This window comes from Pelobates fuscus, chromosome 6 (genome assembly GCF_036172605.1).
Source record: "Pelobates fuscus isolate aPelFus1 chromosome 6, aPelFus1.pri, whole genome shotgun sequence".
Lineage (NCBI taxonomy): Eukaryota > Metazoa > Chordata > Amphibia > Anura > Pelobatidae > Pelobates > Pelobates fuscus.
In genome coordinates this window covers 67522034-67542874 of record NC_086322.1, presented here as the reverse complement: position 1 = coordinate 67542874, position 20841 = coordinate 67522034, and positions in this window count along the sequence as shown.

Below are 20841 nucleotides of genomic sequence, written 5' to 3'. Positions count from 1 at the left end.
CTTTTATATGTTACTTTATTTTAGCGGCAGTCCAAGGGCCAGTCCTTATTAAGGGGTTACTCCAAGCGCTATGACCACTTTAGTGTCCCTCTAGTCTAGGCAAAATGAGTATGGGAGATGTGGACCCCATGCTCACTGTGCTGAGATGGGTATCAGCCACACCTTTCGGACTAGGCGAAAAGAAGACCAAAACGATTATCTGGGGTCGCTGTATCTCTTGTGCAACTGGCGCTTACAGACATTTCAGATTTGCCCTGCCCTTACGGGAGGAATGAGTCTGATATGCAAATGGTACAGGTTCTCCCTGTAATGGCACAAATGAACAAAAACCTTTTTGAACTCTGAGCAAGAATTTAACTGAAAGGAAAGCAGTTACGGTCTGCCCATTCTCAGAGTTCTCATAGTTTTCAGTTTTTGCTGCAAACTCAAATATAATTGAAAAAATATATCCTTTTTAAAAACAGAAACTAAACTCTACTTTTTTATTTTTGCTGCAATGAAGGTCAGATTATAAAAGAGATAATAGATTGTTACAGGGGAATAACAGGAACAAAGCACAGAAGCCACACATAGAGATATGGACACAGGTCTTCAGGAAGTAAAAGGCCTTTATTCACGTACCGATCGGGTCTCAGATGAACTCCTGTTCCAAAAATATCTGAGAGACAAATACATTGTTCACATGACTTTTGATAACAGCATATCCCCTCCCATACAGTATAACCCCTCCTATATTCCTCAGACCAATCAGCACACAGGATATTCAGGATCACCTCATTTGGCAGACCACATGGCTTGTTGAAGACAAAGAAATTTTCTATCCACTTCCACACATGCTCAGTATACTGATGACTCATCCAACTGTTTGTAATCAGATACTAATTAGCATATGCCTTGTGGAGATTTCGGCCTACTAAATTTTGACCATGCTGGATTCCCATCACAAGATAATCATTGTAAAGCCATATGTCCTATGTTTCCACTTTTCTCTGTCCTTCTTGTGATCCTGTGTCCTGTTTCTTTTATTGTTTTCTGTCCCTCTTATGATTTCCTCCTCTCATCCTACTTGTGGTTCTTTGCTCCTGTCACTCTTTGTCCCACCTTTTGTCCTTCCTCTGTTTGTTTTATGCTTCTACCTATTCACAGTTTTCCCTGTCCTTATTGTGAGCCCATGTCCTGTTTCTGTTCTTGTCTTCTGTCACTCTTCTGATTTCCTGTCCAGCTTGTGATTCCTCCTCTAGTCCCACTTGTGGTTCCTTGTACCTGTCACTCTTTTTCCCACCTTTTGTCCTTTCTATGTCTGTGTTTTGCTATTACCCGTGCACAGTTGCTGAAAATACTGTGACAGAGCTCCAGTACTCCGACCGTGTACCTCCGCCAAGTCTGCTTCCTCGTAGCTATCAGGGACACTGGAGCCAGTGGCGTAGCAAGAGATTTTGCCGCCCGGGGCAGACTCTGATTGTGCCGCCCTCTCTCAATACACAATGAAAATATTACAAAACGTCAAGATGAGATACAGGGAAATAAATTAAAACACAGTTTATTCATGAATCAAAACTTTAATTCCAACATTCTACAATATTTTTTTTCCAATTTGACCATTTTTATTAGGTTTTTAGCAAGAATGAAGTAACACAAAACATCACACTTCACGTTGCACAACAATCTGGAACTCATTGTCTCACTATGTTGACTCTAGTCAACCAGTCAGGTAACTGTTGAGCATATTTTGCATAGAATGACAATTGTTATCTGTAAAATATCTCACGTACACTAACCATTCTTAAATCTTAAAAAAAAAATTCCACTTTGGGTCAATGCCTGACATCTCAGGCAGTCCCCCCTGAAGGCAGAGCTGTAGAGAGCCATGTAAATGCGAGGCCCTCACGATCACAAGGCCCGCACGGGCCGGACTGGCAGCAGGAACTGCCTGGCATGTCAGGCACTCCTCCCCAGACCGGGAGCAACAAAGATCGTCCGGCCAGGTTAGTTTCTCTGGCCAGCGGTAACTGTCCTTAGGGTGAACCATGCCATCCTAACTGTATTTAAGCCCATAGTGTGCAGGACAACATAGTATGCCTTAACGGCATTAAGGGGGGCAAGAGGGGGCCAAGGACCCTACATGTATTTTTAACACTATAAGGCCAGGAGTAGATTTGTGTTCTTGACCTTATACTGTTCCTTTAATATATACACACATACACTCACTGGCTCATACATGCACTCTCTGACTCTTACACACACTGACACATACACACACACTCACTGACAGAAACACACACATTCACTGACAGAAACACACATTCACTGACAGACAACCACACACACATTAACTGGCATACACACTCACTGACAGACATAAACACTCATTGACAGACAAGCACACACTCACTGACAGACAAACATTCACTGACAGACACTCACTGAAACAAACATACATACACACACACACACACTAACACAATGGGGCTCTTACACAAACTCACTAGCTTATATACACTTATCGTTTTTTTATAATTGATATATAACTTAAATAAGTTCCCACCAGTGGTCAGGTGTTGCTGTCCAGTGAAACTGACTAGCCTTCTCTCTTCACAACCCTTGGCCGCTGGGATATGATGTCATCTATCCCAACAGCCCTTAACACATAGTGATTGGCCACAAGCCACTGCCACTCTTCACAGCTCACATACCCTCTGAGGCAAAGGCTTTCACTTCGCCTCATTCTGCCGTCGCATAGGAAGGGGTAAGAGCAAGTGACCGGCGAGAGAGTGGTGTTATGTGCTCCCACTTCCCGTAGGTCACACGGACATCATTGCGCCTCTTGGCCGGTGCTCTATTAGGATAGTAGCACCGGCCCTGTGTCTGAGGCCCCGCAAAAGGTGCCGCCTGGGGCTGTCCACCCCCCTCACTATGCCAGTGACTGGAGCACTTCAGACCCAGTCGCTGAGGCTTGACTGGGATCACTGAGGGCCTTTTCCACCCTGGACAAACACCAGATGACACTTGGTGAAGGTTAAAACAACAACTAACTTTAATAGACATAGCACACATATTTTTAGCCCCCAACAGCCTCATTTACATACAATAGGTTGCATAGAGTACTATAGTACAATAGCAAGGGCTGATGGGAGATTGAGGAGGGACAAAACAGCTAGTTTAAACTAGTCTGGCAGTGTCCCTGGGACAACGCCCTGCTGGGGAAACAGTAGAACAGGAAAAAAGGGGAGGGAGAGTGGGACAGGCAAGCAATACATTCAACATACCCTGCATCAATATTGGGCACAGGGTGACCAAAACACAAAATGAATCTGGGGACCCACACATAGTGTCTGTCTTCCATCCCCAGTGATGGTGACTACCGTCACAAATACTAAGAGAGCTATTCACTGATATGTCAGGAGTTTAAAGTAAATTTTTCATTTTTATATTTTAAAATAGATAAATTGGAAACATATTTCAATCCAGCTATGTTTCCAATTTAGCCTAATATTTGACATTCACTTTTAATTCCTCATTCATTAGCATCAATACCAATATTTCTGTGATAATCTGAACAATAACATCTCAAACCCTAGAAACGTTTGGAAAGTCATAAATAAATTACAAACTCCCCCAATCCACTACCAACTCTCCACTGTCAAAGTAGACAACCAAATCCTGCAACTTCCCTTAGAAGTAGCAAATGCCTATAACAATTCTTTTGTCAGATGCTCTACTGCCCTGATTGCCAAGCTAATAAATGACACCTGAAACTACAAATGTGAATCAGGCCGCACTAATTTTGCAAAGACCCAATAGAGACAAGTTCAATTTTAGACTTGTACCTATTAGTGTCATGAAGAAACACCTTAATAATCTAAAAATAAAAAAACAATCAGGACCTGATCAAATCCCGGCAATGCTGTTGAAGCTCAGTGCGCCGGCAATTGCTAAACCTGTCGCAACCCTAATTAACGAATCCTTGGTGTCTGGATACATACCCAAACTTTGGAAGACTGTAAAAGTAGTGTCTATCCATAAAATTGGTGACATTAAATAGAAAAAGCTTTTTATTTTCTATGCAAAGGTCATAGAATTCATTTCATTCTGTTCAAGTGTACTTCAAGTCCCCGTGGGTGCCTGAAGCACACCTTTGTTTTGCACCATAGGAAGATAAACTGATGGACTTGTGGGACAATGCGGGAGCATTGTGCAGGGTCATGTGTTCAAATTCAGGTTTACTTTAGCCAAATGTGTTTTTATATTACATTTGTGTTTTGATTTCTCTCACTGGTACGGTAACTTCTAAGATAATCTTATTTTGACACATCTTGAAATTTTTGAAAGGCATTGACATGGTAATTAGTTAATGGATAAATATGAATCTATCATCTAGGAATGAATATAAATGACCCCGTGCTATTGCTGATCAACACTTCCCGTGGTGTTTGCCACTCTAATGGCATCACCAAATGTATTCTATAGCAAGCTCGATCTTGTAGTCCCATGCAACGAGTGCAGTTTAGTGAAAGGGGGCCTTGACAGAGCTAGGAATAGGGCATAGGGAGATCTTGTTAAGAATGGATGGTTTGTATGTGAAGGTTGGAGATATGAATAGAGGGTAGCCATTTTAGTTCAGTTAATTTTAATTACATACCATCCAGGCTTTGTCCCTTTCTGCCCAGTTAGCCTGGGTTTGTTATGTTTGGCCACGTTTAGTCACAGCCGTGGGGCTGGTGAGGTGATGGTAAAGGGAGATAGGGTGTCTTAGTTATAAAAAGGAGCATAGGTAGTTGAGGTGGTTGGTTAAACATGTTTATTTATACGGTTGGTTATTATGTTGGTTGGTTTCAAGATCTTTTGGAAATCAAAGTTATATTGAAGCAACACCAGGGCCCATAATCAATGGGAAAGAGGCTGACTTGCAGTACTTTCAAAGTACCAAGGTAATGAAGGATTATTATATATCAGTAGTGTCATGTCTTATTTGAGGTGGTAGATTGGGCAATTTACATCTACCTGCCCATATTGCGACAATGCACCTTTCGAGCTTTCGACTTTCGTATCATACAACAAGCCTAGTAGTATACAAAACTTTATTTACAATAGCAAACTTCCTCTGTCTCATTGGCACATGCACTGCAAACATCTGATACTGGTAATAAATCACAACATGACAGAAAAAGATTAGTATCTTAGGAGAGGTCACAAATGCAAGTGCCCATTTCCTCATCCCTGTAGTAAGAAGCCTGGTTTTAGTCACAATAATCCTTTCATGAAATCCATACAAGCCCTTTGTTTTCAATCAATGGCATCCTATGGAGAACATATTTTTATGTAAAGAAAGAAAGTAAAACCACACAGTGCCCAGTGGCATAGTCAATCACACAGAGGGTGTATCTCTTGCACCTGTAGCAGTAAATTACAAAAACAATGTCACACGTGGCTTATTAGGAGTATCTCATGCATTATCTGACAAAGACTCTGGAGTAGCTCTAAACATAGTTCATTTTCATGTCTATAAGGCAGAAAGCATGATGGGGCAGTTTGGTCTGTCTTGTATACACGTGGAACGTGACTCACATCTCTAAAAGCCTAGGTGACAAGCTGCGAGGTGTTTGGCTTTAACTGTGTTGACATGTACCCTCTAAGATTAAAAAAGCAATCAGGTTGTCTTTCTGCAGACCTTCTTCTCTGGTGATGTTTTGGAGTGCAATCACTATCAGAGAACTGTGACACCATTTGGATGGAACCCTGTAAACTCTCCCCACTAGTTGCTGGAAGAAGTCTCAATGGTGGTATGAATTTCACGTATGAAAGAACCTCCCACTGCCACACCACATTTGATAAGCAAATCTAGTATTGACTTTTTTAATGTTTTTTTATTCTGTTGTCTGGTCCCTTATACTTGATGTTTATTTTAGACTGTTTCTGGTTCCCCTGCCTTCATCTATCATACATGACAGAATTTGATATATTTTTTTTCTGTCTTCAACCCAGGCATCTCAAGGATCTTGGTTACATTCTAACCTATAGCTGGCAAGTCGTGGTCCATTCCTCTTCATGGAATGACTGGACATCGTCTGGCAATTTGTGGATTGATCTTATTTACCCCTAACTGAGAATGAGAGGTACTGAAAAATAATTAAAAACACGCCTCTCTATTAAATCTGCTTAACATTTTAAGAACAAGGCAAAATAAGGTTCTTCAAGTTCAAAATATAATTGTCTACATTCAGACATGACAGACATGAACTTTTTTCCTTTACATTTGAATCAATGACATTAGCCTGAAAAGCATAATGTATAAAAATGCTTTCAATTTTACTAGTATACATATACAAAAGAGCCATTTGTTGTGAAAATATTTAATAAAAGGTCTTATTTTGAGAGTTTTGAACAAAGTTTGTCCTTCACTATTGTTCATGTCTACAATACAGTGAACCCGTATCTCAGGCGACAGAAGTTCATTTATTTTTATTCAGATTTTGCTTTTAAAATTCTAAAAGATTAGATTTATCGAGGTCAAAACAAGTGTTTGGAATGCGTACTTAATCTGAAAAACATGTATTAAAGTGTTGTGTTCTTTAGTTTATTCATTATGTTTGTTTTCCAAAATGACTTGTTTCAAAATAGACCAAAAAAGGCAGAGACACATATTTAAACTATACATATTATTGGAACATGTTTGCCGGAGCTTCTTGTTTTGTCACACATGGTTCAGAGGCCTGCTATTTTTTTATCCACTTAACAATTATAATGCCACAAAAACACTGCAAACATACATTTTTTTGTATATTTTTTTTTTAGTATCAAAATATTTTTGGGAATATAGATATCTATGTATAGTTTAAGATTTACTACTAAACGCTATACACTAAGGGGGTGGATCCACTAATATGTTTCTCTATGTAATTAGAAGTATATACTTCTCCTGATAATGTTGTAATTCATGAGTTTGTTGTGCTGATGAGATTATAGGCGCACAGTCTAATTGTATTTGTTACCCCTTTGAATGTATTATGTATATAAGGTTTGATAATATTCTAATATAACAATTTGCTATTCCAATATGAGTGCGGTATCCTATTTATTGATTTTGTATTTTGGAGGTTTGATTTTAGGGTGACCTTGATACCAGCACCGATAACCCTATTGAGTGCCATAATCGTACATATGGTTTCATACATGCCTCAGTATACCATACCCAGCCATATTCTCCCATATAATTAGCCCAGCCACACTCTAACAAATCATTGCCCCAGCCATATTCCCTCAATTCCGTTCCATCATATTCCCTCGGATTAATTCCCATTCAGTTTCCGTCCCCCATGTTTAACCCCAATTTCCCATTACATGAAGCACAAAGCACAGTAATATACATGATTAATATTGAGTCTAAATGCTCAGTATATATTTTTTTACTTAACTTCTAACTCGGGCATGAATCAGGAAAGATATTACTTACATCCCAGCTTTCCTGATTTTGGAAACATTGTCCCTCTGTGGCCTCAAAACCTTTGTTATAATTTCCCAGCCTTGGGCATCTCTTTCCATGATACCAGAATATGAGATCTGCAGCAATAAAACTTATCATGAATGTGAGATTAAACAGATTGCATGGAATGTTTAAATCTATCCTGAAAGTAGCACTGGCAATGTACTGGTGGAACCTTTACGAAAAGTTAATTTTGGACTCTCCAGCAAATATGCATGAGACCAAGTACAGTGTTTCCTGCTCACAGATGAGACAAAGTATACCTCACCGTGGCTTACAGTTTTGGCAAAATGTGGCAATTTGTACAGCTGCCACTGGCATATTTTACTATTTTTCATTAGCTCTGCCTATGATATCTTATTGATCCTGTATGAGTTTCTTAATGGAAGATTGCGTAGTCTCACAGGATCATCAGTGGATCCCCATTTTGTACACTGTATATGCACAAGTGTAGACAACTGACCACCAGGATTTTAAGAAAGATCGAGGCAGAGAAAATGGCAGTGGCGAGGAGGAAAAAGTATAGATTTTGTTATCGATATTAAGATATAAACCCACATACAAAAAGATATTTCCCCTTGTGGGGGTCTTTGCAAAAAATGCAATGACTTTATTAAAATTTAGTGCTAATTTAATATATATTGCTTAACAAATGTACAATGTTTGGTAGATACAGGGCATGCATCTTGAGCATATACATAAGGAAGAAACTGCATACAACACAAAAATAAAATGAGATCTGGAGTCTCTATCATGACCAATCAATCCTTGGGCTGGACACTGAGAGACCGTATGGGATAAAAATAACAAGAACAAAAACAGTGTCCTTATAATTGGAAATTGTTAAACATATGCTAGGATGCTTACATCCCAAGTTAAAAGGAGTGGTAGATCCCTGCAGATGATGATGATAATGAATAGCAGATAATGAGTAACATCATGTGCATTAGTTACAAAAGATACATCTTGTTGATGTTCTTAGTAGCAGAGGACCTAAAATTTCTGAGCCCTGCCTACATGTATCTGTGAATGTGTCTGCATGTATGACTGATTGTGTATATGTAAATGTGTGTATACTTGTGTATGTCTCTGTGAGTGTGTATTTATGTGAATAAGACTGCATGCATAAATATGAATATGTTTCTGAGTGAAACATAGAAACATAAAATGTGACGGCAGATAAAAACCATTCGGCCCACCTAGTCTGCTCAATTTTCTAAATACTTTCATTAGTCCATGGCCTTATCTTATAGTTAGGATAGCCTTATGCCTATCCCACGCATGCTTAAACTCCTTTACTGTGTTAACCTCTACCGTGAGACATAGCTGAACACAAATATGTGTATTTTATTGCAGTTAAACCTAACAGTATTATGACATTCACAGTTCATAACAGAACAAAGAAAATAACAGAATTTCTTAATTTATCACACTGTTTTAGTTTTTATTCATATTAAATTGTTTCATATATTAGTAGTTGATGTGAAATGAAAGCCCTGTTTCTCCTGAACACAATGATATATGATAAGTGTGGGTGCACTTAATATAAAAGAGGTGAATTGGGGGCGTGGCCAGCAGCTGAACTGAGCGGATGTCTCCTTGCAGAGCTCCGCTCGAAACCAGAGAGGAAACAGGCAAAAACCACGGGAAAACCCAACGAAGCCCAACAGAACAAAAAACACCCCCAAGTAGAGACGATGGGGAAAAAAAATAGAAAGAATCAGGGCCCAGCCGCGCCTAGACAACCTGATATTAGGCTCTCCTTCGAACCCACAGAGAGACCCAAGATGGCGTCTGAGGCCCGATATGCATCGGAAGTCTCTGAAGAGGAGGGGGAAGCACTACCCTCACCTCGATCTGATACGCCGGGGTTGAATTATAATAGGCGCGCACAAGACAAGACATTTGGCACACTAATAAAGAGAATGACCCCCACACCCAGAGGAGGCGAGCAAAAACTCCCTAAATAACGCAGAATACACAGCCGGCAAAAATCGCCGTCAGGCAGAGGAGAACGACAAGGAGACCGATACTGGACTGCTTTGGCAACTAGAGCCCATGAGGGGCATATATACATACCTCTAAGCTAGCTGTAATGTCTCAATGATATTTGATGTACAAATACTTAAACCTTTTATATCAAAGTTAACGATGACAATTTACAAAACTTTCAATAAATCATAAATTGAAAAAAAAAAGAGGTGAATTATGGTTGAACAGATATAGCGCATATTCTAGGTTTTGTATTGATTTTGTTTTGATCTGAACGTGCACACTTGACTCTGTCCTTAAAGGGTTAATAAAACCCCTCCTTCCACTCCAGTAGTGTAAAAAAATACATATTTTTTTTCCTATAATGCCAGCAACTCATATACTACAGATTGTCTAGTTTAGGACTCATCTATGAGGTGTGTTCGAGCTTCAGCAAAGGATAGCTGGCTTTATGTGGCCTGGGGTCGACTACAAATAAATTGCCCAATTAGAGGACAAAACATTATCTTATAAAATGTCACTTCCTTTTTTTTTTTTTGTCAATCTTTATTTTATTGAGACATATATGAAGGGTACAGAATAAAGAACGGGAAATGCAAAGGTATTCCACAAAAGATAAGGGTTAATACAGCTGTAACAATGCTATTTACATTTCCGAAATAGACGTGCCTCATTTTTTATTTTAATATGGCTTTGATCAGGAGCATACATTAGTCAAGCAGCGTCATAACTCCAGTAACACTGTACAGGCTGATAGGGTAGGTACTTATTGCGCCTCATTAGCACGTATAGTCGTTTCTCAAAAGCATACAGGGTACTAAAATAGAATGAAAATAAGCTCATGTGCCTACCGAGTGAGTAATACAGTTTAGACGGTGGGGCGGTTTACATAAGTACCAGACGGGCTGGCTCAGCTTCTCTAGGTAGGTGCAGTGATACACCGGCTAGTGGCACTAGTCTAGTTAGATGTCACAAAGTTTAAACTGAAAGCAGGCATAAAACAATTAAAAAGAAAGACCTCGCGTGGTACAAGATAGCATAAAAACAAGATTAATCAGCGAATCTTAAACGTTAGCTGGCGGACCAGGCTAAGGAGGTAGCCACGTTATAGATGCCTACACAGCTTGAGGTCTATTGGGCAACTGTTAAACATATATAGAATGAGACACTAAACAAATTGAGCCATTGCAGTAGGTCATCTTGCCGGGATACACCGTGCCATCAAGCCGTGGTAGTCCCTCTCAGCCTATTCCCATCAGGGGCAGTTCATGCACCCACTGTAGCCGGAGGCCCCATCCGCTGCGTTCTCTGGGAGTCTGCGGCGGCATCGTTGCGGTGAGGAGAGTAATTAGGCCCTGGGGTCCTGTCAGCTTCGGCCGGTTGCGGTTCGTTGGGCCTCTGAGTGGGAGCTGTAGCGATTGCGTCGGGTAAGTCCAGATGGTGGCGAGTAGCCAGGGAGAAGCCGGGCTCACCCCCCTGCTCCGGGTTCATGTGAAGTCCAGTATCATTGCTCCACGGGCTCGGGGACTTTTCAAGGCCTGGCCCTTTCCCTTTGGTTTAGGTCTGGAGCTCATGGTGGTGTTCCGCCGCCTGCGGCGTATGAGTCTCCACCTTTGTGGGGGATACATCGGGGTTTCGCCCTTGTGGGCCTTCAGCCCAGACAGGGACAGTTGGTGAGTGATCGTCAGCTTTGTCGAGTACATACCCGGGGGTCCGCCGGCCGCTCTCCGGTTGGCGATCTCACGTTTCGGCTGGACACCCGGGTTCACTTGTGTCTGCATCAGTGCGTTACTGTGTCGAGCTTCCACTCTCACCCAGAAGTTCTCAAGCAGCATTTGCAGGCGATAGGTTAATGAGTCGTCTAGGCGAAGCTGGGCTTCTGGCAGCGCATGGCCCTCAGGAGATTGTGCATCCGCCATTTTAGTGTCACTTGCGGCCTGCTGGCGTGGCAGGTAGTTTCGGTAGTCGTCTTCGTTTGTAGGCTGCGTGAGTGTACAGGATTTGTTGCGTGGGGCCGGGATAACCCCCACCGGTCCCGGGGGGGGGGGGGCAGTCCGATACTGCGGGTGCTGCATGCTTTCAAAGTACAGGGAGAGCGGCCGCCTCTCCTCTGCACTGCGTGGTGTAGGCCTCGATAGTCTATTCCGGGTTCCCTGCGGGGTATTCATGCGTGTAAGGTATCCCCTCATTCCTCAGCCCCTGTGGCACAGGGTGAGGTAGGTTGGGGTTCAATATCAGGCGGGTCCCCTTGTTTTCTGCCGAAATTTGGGTGCAGGATCAGGAGCTCACTGATTTCGTGTCTGTTCAGCTCCCCGGTCAGGCTCCGCCCCCCCACTTCCTTTTTTTAATCTTATATTAAATGTTTTATACTGCAACAGCCTGAATATAAATAATACAAGTATTGTGCTGTGAGTCAGCACCCCACAAATGTCTCTAAACTAGTGGCCCCAGCCCCCTGGCCAGCCCCACTATTTAATTTAGGCATAGTGGGCAAGGTTTTATTCACTGGGCCATTAATGACAAAGCTTGAGAGTGTGAGTGATTGTGAACCATTTTTTTTTTCCACCAAGATAATCTGTCCAGCCTAAAAGATTGTGGTGAAATGTATTTCACAAACATTTGCAGTGCCACAAAAACTCATTAGTGCTTTGTGCTATTCAAATAAACCTTAGGCTCATTATCTGGTCTTTGTTTCAGAGCTTTTTAAACAAAAGCTCTAAGCCTATTGGTTATTTAAGAATAAGATACAAATGACATAAAATATCTACGCATATACCTGCATTCGATTTCTACCGTGAAATAATTTGGTGTTAAATTAAGCATATAAGAGGTCACATTTCTGTAGCACATTCTATTTTTCAGTCAGCTCTCTTTTTATCATCCTCTGCCATATTGTTTTTCTCTGTAAGCTTTGTTTCTGTCCAAATCTTTCTTCGTAAGTATCATCTTTTGGTTTATCCACATTACCTCCCCCACCCTGTCAAGCTCAGTACTTCAAAATGCTTTTTACCGTTTCCAAGGAAAAGGACACCACTTGTTTGTCATCCCTATGGCAACCTTTTCTGTATCTTGGTCAAACCTTCCATCCGGCAAGGGGAGGGTTCAGTGTATTCTATTACATTATATAATATGGGATTAAACGATAAACAATTACGTCAAGTCACTGGTCTCTTGGAAAAAGTGCATATAATAGCATACGAACCTAATTGTGGCATGTTTTAAAAATATGATAGCAACCAGGTTATTTAAAAAAAAAATTAGAGCATTGTTCTAAAATCCTGGAGCAATTGCCATGGAAACCAATAGAATGTTTGCTTGAACTTTTGCTGGAGAAAAACCAGCTCTTACAAATAAGCCTGTATGTGTTTAACATTGAAAGCAGCTATTAATCCCAAACTCACTTTCATTCTTTCACATTAGTTTGCCTTTCTAACAATTAAGAGGGATGAATCATATATAACTAACAATTCTGTTAGCTGGTGAATTAAATTTTCTTTTTCCTTTTGAGAATGTTTAAGGATCCCTCTAAGATCCCTTGATCAGAATGTTTACCTGTGGTATCTTGCAGAAGTAGGGGGATTATGTTTAGGGATAGGATTGGATTAATTCAGGCAGTAGCCATAATTTGCAGCTGCTGCCATTAGCGGAGCCCCTCTCCCAGAACTTTGAAATAGAAGGACACATAAGGCCTATGTTGTCTTATTTTAATATACCGTAATGGGCGCCCAGTAAATGAATCTTTGAACACTGAATAATTAAGGACTGAAACCAGCATACAAAAAAGGGAACGAAAGGATCAGCGCCATTGAACCAAACCAAATCGATATTAAAGAGATGCAGCACACCTAAAATGATAGAGCTCCCTCAAAACCGCAGAAACCAGTGAAACAATGCAAAAGGAAAGGAAGGTTGCACCCAAAAAGTATGGATAACATACCAGATAAAAATAACACAAAAAGAAAAAAAAAGCAGTGTTAAAAATGATGCAATAAAATAATAAATAAATAAAAGTGACCAATATAATGTCCCAATAAGAAGAAACAGCCATATCCTGTCAGGAAGATTCTTCTACGGAAGTCTTAGAAAAGAAATACAAAATGTAGGTTCTCACTATATACTAATACTAGAGACAGCAGTCAATCTTACGAGGATTCCCAAAACCTTGTGCAAATATACAATATGGACAGGTGTACTAAGTGGTTATACTACCACCAGTGTATATAGTGGAGCGCTAAAATAAAAAAATTAAAAACAACAACACGTTTACCCTTATGTAATAAGGGATACCATATACAATGAGAGCTATAATATAAACAAAAAGCACAACATGGTGCAATACATTCATTTATTATAGCTCCCATTGTATATGGTATCCCTTATTACATAAGAGTAAGTGTGTTTGTTTGGTTGTTTTTTAGCGCTCCACTATATGCCGTGGTGGTAGTATAGCCACTTAGTACACCTGTCCATGTTGTTTATTCTGTGTGTAGTTGGGGAGAAACTCACATAAGTGTGGTAGCAGCTTTTAGATATATAGATTTCAAACTTAATTGTAAGCGCAAGATTTGCACAGATTGTTTTTCCCTTCTTGTGTAAATATAACTATAGCAAAAAACAAACAATATATATTATAGACCGCGCCTAAGAAACAATGTAGCCGATTAAGTGAGGTCACACATAAAACATATATACATAGCGAAGGCTCACTAACAATTTATAGAGCTACAAAGAGTATTAGGCGTAGATGGTATAATCCCCGTCTTGGGATATTTATTCAGTAGTGGTGATGGTGGACTTTCCAGTGTGTCAGATATATGGAAATAGAGAGCTGGAGCCTGGAATGGCACAGCTTTGCTTGTTGAGGTACATACTACAGAACAAAAGCATCACATATGTTTGATGTTCTCTCTTGTAGACCAGAAAAAAGTCAGCCAGCTCCATCCAAATTCAGCTTGTAATTCATCCAAATCTGAAGGAAACACCAGGGACCTCTCCACTTCTTGCCCTCTGCCGGGTCGCAGGTTGGTGCTTAGTATATACAGGTAGAAAGTAGTCCAGCGAAACACCACAAAGAAACCAGCAGGTGCGCTAACCAGTAAGTCACTTTCAGTAGCCATACCCAATGCTCATGATACTAATTTGCTGAGACATTGTATGCTGGTGCTAGGTGTGTGAGGGGAAAAAAAGTGTACAGTCACGAGGGGGTAGTTCCAGCAATGGGAGCAGTGAGGAGCAGCCGCGTCCAGTTTCTTTACAAGCTAAAGGTTGCTGGGATACATGACCGGGGGGATAATAGACAGACAGGTGAAGATGAATTTGGGGGGGCGGCAAAATGTGTGTCAGCCTGTGTAGATACAAATCCTTGCACCAAACCTGATGCTGTGTTATTCATCAAGCTCTCTTCTCTGTCTTCTATTTAGCCCAGGACACATTACTCCCTCTCTAAACTCTCTATTTCTATCCCTTCCTCTCCCTTGTCATCCTATCTCTTCACCCTAGAACAGGTAATCGGACACAATTCTTTAACTCTTGTACTCTTTCTCTCCTGTATTCCATTTTCTCTCTTCTCGATTTACCATTCTGTATGAATAGTTTATCCCATCAAACTTTCCCTTTCCCCTATGTTACTGCCCTCACCCTTTCCACTCATACTTCATATGACATAAGAAAAATGTTATAACTGAGTACACGTATGACCCAACCCACACATGTTTAATGGGCATTACCATTTTCTCTCATTCTACTTCAACTATATGGTTGCATTGACCTACTGATCCCGTATTCACAACTATTACTGTAGCGGAGCTCTTATATCCTGGCTGGATATTTCCATTGGAATTCCCTCTTAGCTGGAGGAAGAACCTTTCAGTGTTAGAAGCCCCTTCCCCCATTCATCATACAAAACATAATGCTGGGTAGAATAACCAGTTTTATTGGTCTCATTACAGCCTTTTATACACCGAGTCCCAGCATTGGATCTCCATTCAGTACATAACTGATCCTGCCCTGGCGTCTCTGTGTCTGGGAGATAATTGAGTTAGCTCTCGCTAAACTACTTATCTCCTGGGCACAGAGAGTCCAGTAGAGAAAAAACCCCAAACCTAAGCCTCCCCGAACCCCTACATATTATACATGGATCCAGGCTCTATTTTACCTTCCTGGAAAAATAGCACCCAGATCCATGGAGAATTGGGAAATCGCCACCGGTATAAAGTTCTGACCGACCGCTACACAAAGTCTAATCAAAATCAGTTCCAGGTGTTCGTTGCAATAACTGAGGATCTGGTGGGTCAAGGCAAGGTGGCTCCCCCTGGCTTATGGGTAGCGATTCTTTTGCTTGATGAATTTGGTCTCCCCTCCAAAAAGCACTCTCCTAGTCCATTGGTAAAGGGATGAAATCTGTGAGTTAACATGACCGGACTAGGGTAGTGTTCACGGCCGAGCCGGAGTTCCAGAAGAAACATAGGCATGTCCCGCTGAGGGTATTGGTATACTCTGGCTCTTTGTAATAGTCCGCGGGTGGGATGGAGAGGGGCGCTTACTGGAAAAACATGAAGGGGAGAGGGAAAGGAGAGCCAGGGGAGTGATATAGTCTATAATGGAAGTTTTAGTATGGCTTGGGTAGAATTTGCCACAATTGCTCCCTTCATGTTTTTCTTGTTTTGATTTCTTTTTCTATTTTTTGTTTTCATGTGTGTCTCAAGGAACTTAATTTGTTATATTTAATGTTCGGGCCACTCACCTCTGGGACATTTAATACATTTGCAACTCTTTCAGGTGGACCCTGTGAGATCTCTTCACTGCAGGGAGGGATATTCACTTCAACTGACATTTAATGTGGAAAAGTGCAAGATCAAGCATCTTGGACATTAAAACCCAAGGGCAGAGTACAGAATATTTGATAGAGTCCTAACCTCAACATCCGAGGAAAGGGATTTAGGGGTGATTATTTCTGATGACTTAAAGGTAGGCAGACAATGTAATAGAGCAGCAGGAAATGCTAGTAGAAAGCTTGGTTGTATATGGAGAGGTATTAGCAGTAGAAAGAGGGAAGTGCTCATGCCATTGTACAGAACACTGGTGAAACCTTACTTGGAGTATTGTACGCAGTACTGGAGACCGTATCTCCAGAAGGATATTGATACTTTAGAGAGAGTTCAGAGAAGGGCTACTAAACTGGTTAATGGATTGCAGGATAAAACTTACCAGTTTAGGTTAAAGGAACTTAACATGTATAGCTTGGAGGAAAGACGAGACAGGGGGGATATGATAGAAACATTTAAATACATAAAGGGAATCAACACAGTAAAGGAGGAGACTATATTTAAAAGAAGAAAAACTACCACAACTAGAGGACACAGTCTTAAATTAGAGGGACAAATGTTTAAAAATAATATCAGGAAGTATTACTTTACTGAGAGGGTAGTGGATGAATGGAATAGCCTTCCAGCTGAAGTGGCAGAGGTTAACACAGTAAAGGAATTTAAGCATGCATGGGATAGGCATAAGGCTATCCTAACTATAAGATAAGGCCAGGGATTAATAAAAGTATTTAGAAAATTGGGCAGACTAGATGAGCCAAATGGTTCTTATCTGCCGTCACGTTCTATGTTTCTATGTGATTACGCAAGCATGACTTATACCACTGAGCTTTTCGTATCTGTTATACAAAATAGATGCAAAACATAACCTAAGTATTATTAATTAGTAGTACAACTTGGCATTCTTGTTGTATTATTCCTCTTGCTATATCTGAAAATATAAAGAATTTTAAAAAATATGCAAAATAGGCTATATTCACAAGCACATTGAAATTCAGGACAGGCTCAGTCCTGAAGTGGTTAAGCAATAACATTTGTTTTCACTGCTTGCGTGATATAACAACCAAATGTAATAAACATATGGCATTTGTAAGAGGAAACAACTGGTTTTACAAAATGTAATTCTGGTTTATGAGTTAGAAAAACTGCTAATTAAAAAAAAAAAAAAAAAAAAAAAAACCTCAAAACTTGAAGCTTTGTTTTTGTAGAACTTGCACTAAAGTGTTTGCGGAATTTACTTTCCCCAAATTTGGAATTTTGTTTTGCCCTTTGCAAATAAAGAGAAACACAAAGAAATAAAAGACTGCATTCAACTTTTGTCAATGTCACAAAATATTTTGGACATTATTTCTGTATCTCCCAGGCAGCAGAACATCACACGTCATTTAATATCACATTTTCTCTTACGTTACTTTAAATTTAAAAAAAATATTCTCCCAGTGCAATTCTCATTCCCAGCATAAACAAATTGATTTGGACAATATGTCCACACAGCAAAACATTCCAATTCGTTTTTATTAATAATAATAAACCATATATTATAAAATAACCATCTCAGCAATTTCTGATATATTTAATTATATCTAATACCGCACACAATAACCTTAGGGAGGCTTTGTAAGGATATTCAAAATTGTCTACGTTTGCAGCCAATTCACAATATTTGTGAGCAAAAGTCAAATTGTATACAAACCTCTTACCTCCAATCCATCAGTGAGACCCACTTTTAATGGCACACTTAAATTGTGTGCTACCTTGTATGTCTGTCAAAGCCAAGTACAAGGCATGAAGTGAAAATATTTATATATATATATATATATATATATATATATATATATATATACTTCTATCAAAGAACAAAAGTATAAGCAGGAGTCAACGTGATTTATTGGAATGACAGATCATGTCATATTAACTTAATTGTGTTTTATGTGAATGTGTTCTGTTTAGATTTTGCTAAAACATTTGATATAGTTTTGAACAAAAGGTTAATCTACAAACATAAGGGGATTGGAGAAGACCAAAATGCTTATATTTATATTGAATGCTGGCTTGACTTCTAACATTGTAAGAGTTCTGTTTTGAGATTTTTTTTTTTTTTTTTTTTTTTTATAAAAATCGTGTAGTTAATATTTACAAAGAGTACAAGCAGTTAGCCTTGATGACCTCTCCAAGGTCTATTCTTCACCATTTATATAGGTTATGTTTTTTCCTATGTATTTCTCTAATTTAGCCTTGAAAGAGCATTCCCTATTATGTATTGTATCTATCAGTTGGGTATAGATTTCTGATATTAAACCATCATCATTAGGGGCGGCATATAAAGATTCTTCAATACATGGTTGTTTTATGCCATCAGCATTTCAGTAAAAAATGTTGAATTTTACAGATTTTTTAAAAGCTTGTCTTATATCACTCTTGTATAATATCTATGGAGGGAATCACATTCCTCGAGACAATACTTCCTACAGTGTCTAGCCTCCTTGAAGATCACCAACTGAAGTTGTGGATTTTTCCAAACTTCAGTAAAGGAAGGTTTATTTCAAATATGAATAAGAGTAAAGCTGGTTGAAGACGACAGACTGTCAGCCACCACTCAGCCCGGCACTCACCTCATATTGCCTTAAAAGGAGAAGGTGCATTATCATCTATGGTTGTGTCAGTAATGTGCTGGGGTGGGTCTCTTCTTTCCTATTTAAATCTGCTCACATAAGCTGTCAGTGCTCAGTATTACAGAACTCATTGGCCCTATAAATTGTATCACTGTGCTATTCAGACTACCTGGTATTTGACCTTTGGTTTGCTCATCTGTCCACGCTGATACACCACTGCATTAAATCGCCACTGTACATAACAATACACCCTTGCATTCAAACATCAACACTACACACAAATACACTATTTCGTTCACACACACACATACTCTGTACAAAAATATGCTTACATTCAAATAAACAGACACTGGTAAATTGTAGATCCCCAGCTGGCAAAGCATCATGGGAGTTGTAGGACAATTGAGGATTTACCTTATTTTACTAGAGTTAGGGGCAGACATTTTCTTATTTCCACCAACAAAACTGTAACAAGCTCTGGTTTGTCTTTATCCAAGTTGTTTCTCTTATAAGTACTGCTCTTACCTTAGAATACACGGAGATCTGTTAGTTCCTAAGGCACTTGTCATATTTGATGTTACCTGTTTATATTAAATGAGTTGCCTCTAAGAAAGAGGAGGTTCTTCCTGTTATGTGATCCTTTATACCTATAATATGTTTTTATTGATTTAAATTTTTACTAAGGTGGCTTTGCTGGTATGGAAAATCAGTAAAGAGAGTCTAAGCAAAATATTCGCCTCCTGTCATTACTAAAATTAGGATTATCTCTATGCTAAAGCTAGGGTCATCTACAATTGCATTATGTTTAATATTTTTATATGTAGCATATATGCTCCTGGAGTATAAATGGCTTGCAAAACTACTCTGTCTACTTTATAACGAACTGACTTAATGAAATGCTCATTCTCTGTGTTCCAGCTAAATCCAGCTCTATGGTATATGATAACCGGGCAGATAATTGCAGAGGCTGAATCTAAGGGATTCTTGCATTCTGTTCACTTTCCATGATATGAATACTAAGGAATATTGTAAAAGGTTTGACATATTACATTTCAATTGTCGTGAATAAGGTCCCTGTGCTTCCTGAGCTACATTGGCGATTGTTTCTCAGCTTTAGCCATGTTTTGGGCATGAAATTGTATTTAAAGTTAATTGGAAATATAGCGGAACATTTTGCTTTACATTATTTTAATTGCAATTAGTTAGTAAATTACAAATGGTAAACATAAAAAACAATATAAACATAAAAACAATGTTAAATGGAACTATTAATATATACCGCATTGCCATGATAGAAGGTGCACTGTACCAAAATATAAAACTATTAGAAAAAAAGATAACTATTCCACATTATAACCTTTACAGATATTCACTCAAAATGTGCAACACATTTGATTCCCCTCCTAAATGTGCAAAATTTCTATCAGGTGGCCAGTTTGCTAGTTCTATTCCGAGCTAGCGCGAGTTATCCTGACCACAACATTATTTAAATCCCCAGGAAACGCCTTAGCTCCTTCCAGGGTACTCTTTTGTTGTTGGGAGTCAGGGCCAGTGCATGGATTTTTGCCGCCCTAGGCAAAGAAAAATGTTGATGCCCCCCATATGCTCTGCCCACGATATGACATCATGATGCCCCACCCATATGATCTGCCCATGTCATGACATCGCATACGTCCCACCTCTTTTTCAACATTTACATTAATCAAAAATGTTATATGTTGCAATTAAGCCTATTTAGAATAGTAGAGAATAACTTGCCATTGCTAAAAAAAACAACAACAAAAAAACAAGCTATAGTGGTTCTGGTGCCAATGGTCTCCCTTTAAGGTCAAAATAGCCAAAATGGCAAGTGGCTGAATTTGGGTGTTTTTTTCCCCATTTGGATATTGTGAAATTCACTTTGATTTCTCAGAAATTCACATTTTTATGCATAAAC